The sequence below is a fragment of the Cyprinodon tularosa genome, unplaced genomic scaffold, assembly GCF_016077235.1.
Source record: "Cyprinodon tularosa strain WSP-4 unplaced genomic scaffold, ASM1607723v1 ctg925, whole genome shotgun sequence".
NCBI lineage: Eukaryota > Metazoa > Chordata > Actinopteri > Cyprinodontiformes > Cyprinodontidae > Cyprinodon > Cyprinodon tularosa.
Genome location: NW_024039702.1, coordinates 68,094 through 74,130, shown reverse-complemented (window position 1 = coordinate 74,130; position 6,037 = coordinate 68,094).

The window sequence follows — 6,037 nt, the reverse complement described above, 5'->3', positions numbered from 1 at the left end:
AGCTTCTTTGTTAGCCTGCAATGCCCCATACCTGTCTATGTCTCTGAAAGGGGGGGTCATTAGAGGGAATAGTTGGCCTTCTGTTCCCCTGTAAAGGGGGATTCAAAGGTGGGTGTGAAAACTTTCTTTAGAATCATAGGGGGCCCCAGTAAGAGAAGTTTAATTAATCTGTGTTTCAAAATGTTGCTGTTTGTATCACTGAATGTGTGGCCAAGAAAAAAAAACATTGAAGGAGGTAAATTTAAACGGCTCCTGAACTGATGGGAATATTTCGTTCACTGTTCAGTGTCCTTCCCAATGAAGCTACACTGAGCTGTGGAGGGAGCCTTGAATCAAAGTGGGCTATGAATGAGAACGGGGCGGCCTCTTCCCTCCAGTTGCTATGGCAACATGGTGTCAATGGCTGTAGGTGTGTGGAGCAGGTGGATATACAGTAGTAGCATCAGCAATTTCCCCACTTTCCTTGATGGGTCCTTAGCTGGTCCCCTTTAGTTCCTTTTTAAACATCAATCTTTGTACGAAAATATTCTCTCTGTCATGATTTGTGGACGTTAAGATCTAAAGAGAAGCGCCATCTCCTGGTCAGACCCTGTAATTCAGTGAAAGGGTGGAGTCAGAGTAAAAAATATGCACGCCCAGGAGAAGGCCAGTGGCTGGAAGGTGCCATTCGGCTGCCGTTTATTGGGAGGGGCCATTTTGAATGGCTGCTACTGTAAAATGTTTCCCTTTCTTAAAAACAAGTTTCTACATTCAAAACAATTTGAAAGAAAACCTTCCCTTTTGGAGTTACTGACCTGTTTTTGTGTGTGTTTTTTTTTCCGCTAACTTGTGATTTTTCTGTCAGTTTGTCAGATTTTTCTTCACCATTGAAATTCACCAGAGCTATAGTGAAACTGACAATGCCCACGTGCATGGCAGCTGGATGCTGGAATACATCAGGTAAAAGTGAAAAAAAAGAGTTATTCCACCTTTCTGATTCCTGATCCTCCACGGACGGGTTGGTCGTTGGATCGCCAACCTGAAGAGGGAGGATTTGCCATCGAACTTCTGGCCAGAGAAAAAACCCGTAATATGTAGCCAACATTTGGAAGAAGAATGTTTTCAAGATGACTTGGATAATAGCGCGTTGTGACAAACACCAGATACAGCACTGGGACTTGATCAACAGCCGATACCGCACCGTGACAATGTCACTAACCAGTAGGTGGCAGTAGTGTTCTTTGACAAACATGGATGCCTCCAGTAAAGCACATTCACATGAAAATTACTCTGAATTAAAAACACTGATCATTTATTGAACAGGATGGAATAATTTTATATTTAAAGTACTTTCAGATAAGAAGCTAATTAACGCAGATCAGGTGAATCACCATGGCAACAGCAGGATAGAACGCCTTTAACAGTTCAGTTAGAGGCCACACCCCCAGGGCTGAGGGGACGAGAGGAGGGCGGAGTCATTTAAAGCAAACCTTTTCTCATTGGTTCCTCTGCCTTGGGGGTGTGGCCTAAAGTTTTACATTTAGGAACCAAAATATAGATTTAGATTTCACATGAACACATAAATATACATTTTTTTTCAATAAATACATCATAAATAGACACAAGATTTAAAAAAAAAGAGGTGGTCAGGTTTAGAAATGGATTTCACAAATATATATTTAATATTTAGTGAGATGTGACATTTATATTTACCGTTTAAATACAGATGTAGAAGAAAAACTCAATTTAAATAAAATGTAACAGAAATATGACAAGAAATGTCTTCTATAAATCTGTCCATCCTCAGCTCCGCAGTATGTTGTTTTTATTGAATATGTGTCCAGATGCAACATAACAAGCTGCAGTTAATTAATGTGAATCCTAGAAAATGTAATGAGTAGCAGGCCACCTTCTTACTGCTGATATGTCATAATCTACACGTCATAACATTTAATCTCCACATAGATCTAATTTAGTTCTTGCTGAGAATATATAATAAAATCTGAAGTCTTTATTAAAGCTAATTTTAAGAACACATATTCCATGCGAGAAGATAAAAAATATAATTAGGCTCCAGTCACCTTCTCCCTATGGAGAAATCTTCAGAGAAATTGAGCTCCAACCTTAACGCTTCTGGGAAAGGATAGGCCATTGTCCACCCTATGAAGTAAAATTTGTTCCATTATTGTTTCAGGAAAAGGACATTTAATAAAATAAAATAGAATTTGGACAAATCTTTTAAAAAAATAATAAAAGAGGTTTGGAGAGTAACTTTGTTGTTTTCTCAATTTTAAAGCTATAGAGGAAGATCTTTTATTTCTGGGTGGATCATCTCAACATGTGGTCCTCCTGATTGTCAATCATTCTGGTGATATGTTTACGTAAGGCCGTCCTACGTGTTCGTCCCGTTAGCGATCTTTTTCACTTTCAGGCGTATATCTGTCGTGAGCTATGGTTTCAGACAGTCAGTGAAGCTCACCTTTCTCACTGTGGTTCTTTGAAGATGGCCGTAATAGAAGAAGTGTCTACGAAGTGTATGAGAAGAAAAGAAAGGCCTCAGAAGAGGCAGATATATCCCAGAATGCTTTGCGTGAAGAGCTCTCCTCGCAATGCATTATGGGATTTGCCGTCACACCAGATATGCTCTATGTTACCATAGATCAGGGGTGACTAATTAAAACTCAGCGGGGTCCAAATAAAGAAAATCATCAACCAGTAAAGGTCTGGAAACATTTTTTATTAGAATCTGCTACTTTAAACAGAATTTAACACTGAAATAAAATGAGTTTTTTATGCATCCATGTTATACATTGAATTTTTAAATAGAAATATACATATATATAAAAAAATACAAAGTTTTTCATTTTGAAATTTAAACTGTTTTTGAAGTAGAGAACAAAATTTGTTCAGTTTAGTATATGGACAATTTCCTGATTCCCGTATTTTCTCAAACCCCTGAACTGAGCGTTTGTTTTTCTTTTTTCTGTCTTAATGTTGGCAGTGGGCTTTAGGCTGCCCTGCAAGGCTTTAAACCTGGGTTTAACCGGAGACTAAGCCATTCTCAAGCACATATCAAGGAGCTCATTTTGAGCCTGGATCCAGATTTATTGTTGATTCTGTTCATGGTGGAGAATCCTGCTTCACAGCAGCAGGTTGAGCCAAACATCCTCTAAATGTGCAAGGTCATCTTTGAGCACGCCATTTCACTTTTCTTTCACCAGTTCACCGCAGTTCTTCCAGCAGTCCACACTTTCTCTGCTCTCTTTTTCTCATGGTCTTCTCCTTCTTTCCCATCGCCCGGCTTGCCACAGGTTTGCCTGCTGTGTCTAAAAGTAGCAGCAGCAGCAACCCAGACTGACAGCTCATTGGCTCATTTGGATCACGTGCAGCCTGGAGCCGGACGCTCCCCAGGGCTTTACCGTATTAACAGGAGAAGAGGAGCAAGTGAAATTAGACACTGTCGTTGAACAATTTATAAATGTTTTAAATCAGGTGGGTCCGCGAGGACCGTAGTCCGCTAATCCGTGACCTCTGCCATAGGCTCCCGCTACCAGACAGCGGCGACTAATAACAAAGATGGCGCAGGCACTACGCGGTGGAGGAGGAGTTACGTGAACAACAGAGCAAAAAGCAGTGATCATCTGTCTGAACGGTCAGTTAACTGAGTTCACTATAAAGTTCACTATATAGTCTCAGCTCTATATAGTGATGGAGGGATTTAGGGGTTAGGGCAGACAGTCACAGTAAGCTTGTATGAGCGATGAGAACAGCAACTTTTAAACAGAGCGTGCACGAGGAGAAATGGGCTCGTGCATGCTCTAACACGCGTTTAAGGCGTTCCCTCTCAGGAACGGGTACAGGGTTGTGCATGTGCATATATTTTTAAAGTGGAGAGGGCGGATCATCTTTTAAAAAGATTTGCGAAAATCCTCCATTATAACTTTTATCTGTTTTTATTATATTTCCAGATGTCATTTTTTAGATTTTATTTTTTACTGGTGTTATATTTTGACTTATTTAAATTTCTCTTTCAGACTGAGTTGGATGAATTGCATTTTTAAACTGGATTATTATACATATTACATTCTGTTTTCTTTCCAGAGGCTTTCCTATGGTTTGAGGAGCAAAGATGCATTTTTATTGGTCTGCTGGACGTTAGCGACATCTTTTTATTGGTCAAGAGTGAATTTTTGTAAAAATGCAATCTGTAAAACACAGTTTGAAAAGAATGCAAACAACTAAACTTAACCTGAAAATAAAAAAACGGAAAAAATAATGAAAGATATAAATGAAATATGAAAATATTTTATTTGAAATAATTAATCAAAACTTATTTAAATTCTTTTTTTTTTATTAGAGAAAACAAAAAAGCTACTCTTTTTTCAGAAATTCCTTTCCAGAGTATGTTATTTGCTTGCAGCAATAATGGAACAAATCTTAGCTAAAAAGTAGGAAATACTCCGGGTTGCTCCAGACAGTCCTGGTCCGCTTTGTTTCACAGAGTCATTTGTTTTCAGTTTTACTCAGGACTCATATGTTGACCCTAGAATTTACTCAGTATTACCACAGATTCTGAGCTGAGCTTTAGGTAACCAGGAGGAACCAAGGCTTCAGACCAACAAAAAGTTTTCCCTTTCAGTTTGAGCAGGGGCGGATTTACCATTGGCTAATACTAGGCAGCTGCCTAGGGCCCCAAAGTTCCTGGGGGCCCCATAAAATTCCATTTCTATGTCTGGTTAATACAACTATTCCTTATTTGTGCATATTAATTATTTTTTTGATAAAAATCCTTTGGCTAAAATGCCATCAGAACGCTGATAATATTAAGTGTGTGTTAGATTCAGAAAATGTAGGTTTGCAAATAAATAGAAATTGAGTCTGCACAGGAAAGAGATTCAAGCAGCTTCTGCAGGAGCGGAAGGAAAAGCCCAACCCAACTTCAAGCTTTCTTTCTCCGAATCCCCTCCTACAGCCGTCTTTTATTAACAGAACATAACACATGGTTACAAAACAGTATTTGTTCTGACAGAACAACTGATCAGTTCATAAAGACAAGATGCTCCATCAGAATGACAAGGCAGGATGGTCTCCTGACTGAATCATGAGACAGGAGTGGAGCATCCCCCTTGCACAAATGATTCATAAGCACACATTCATTTTATAATCATTACTGAATAAACCTGACAGAGTGTTTTAGCCCCCCCCTTCAGTGTCCACCATATTGGATCAGTCCATTTGCTGGACATGTTCAGAAAGGTCCAAACAGACAGCAGCAAACCATTTGAAAACAAACCATGCAAAGAGCAGTGTTGCCAACTTAGCGCTTTAGTCGCTATATTTAGCCACTTTTCACTTTTCAGAGACTTTTTTCTGCTACTGGAGACTTTGGAGACAACATCTAAAAGCAGCGAACTCTGCTCTCCAGAGCAAGTAGATTGGTAACCCCGCCTCCTGCTCTCCTCTATCTTGTCTGCTGTCATGATTCATGCAGCTATTATTTCATCCAAATGAAAAATGGAGAACAGATAAGCAGATCATGGCTTGTCTACAGTGAAAAGAAGGACTGGGTTATTTACTTTGGCCTTTTTGGAAACACAGGAAGGAGCAATCAGCTAAGTGAGCTTAGTGCTTGGAAAAAATCTTTCATTCCTTTAGAGACAGCATGAAAAGTCAGCTGAGTACAAAACATAGAGAGGAAAACAAGAAGAAAAGGGACAAGAAGAGAGGGACACAACCTAGAACAGATAATGGATGTCTATTCTATTAACATTTCTCTATCTGGAGAATGGGGCTGTTTATTTGTTGTCTTCTCCATTCAGAGGGCCCCCTGCTTGTCTTTGCCTAGGGCCCCACATTTCCTAAATCCGCCACTGAGTTTAAGGGGCAGATTGATTAACTCAATTTTAATTCAGTCCAAATTTCAGGATAGACTAAAATAATCCCTCATCAATGGAACACAGAAAACATGAACCACTATAGCATCAGGAGGAAATTGGCTCTATGTACAACTCGGCCAAATCCCAAACCGCCCCCTATCTATCTATCTATCTATCTATCT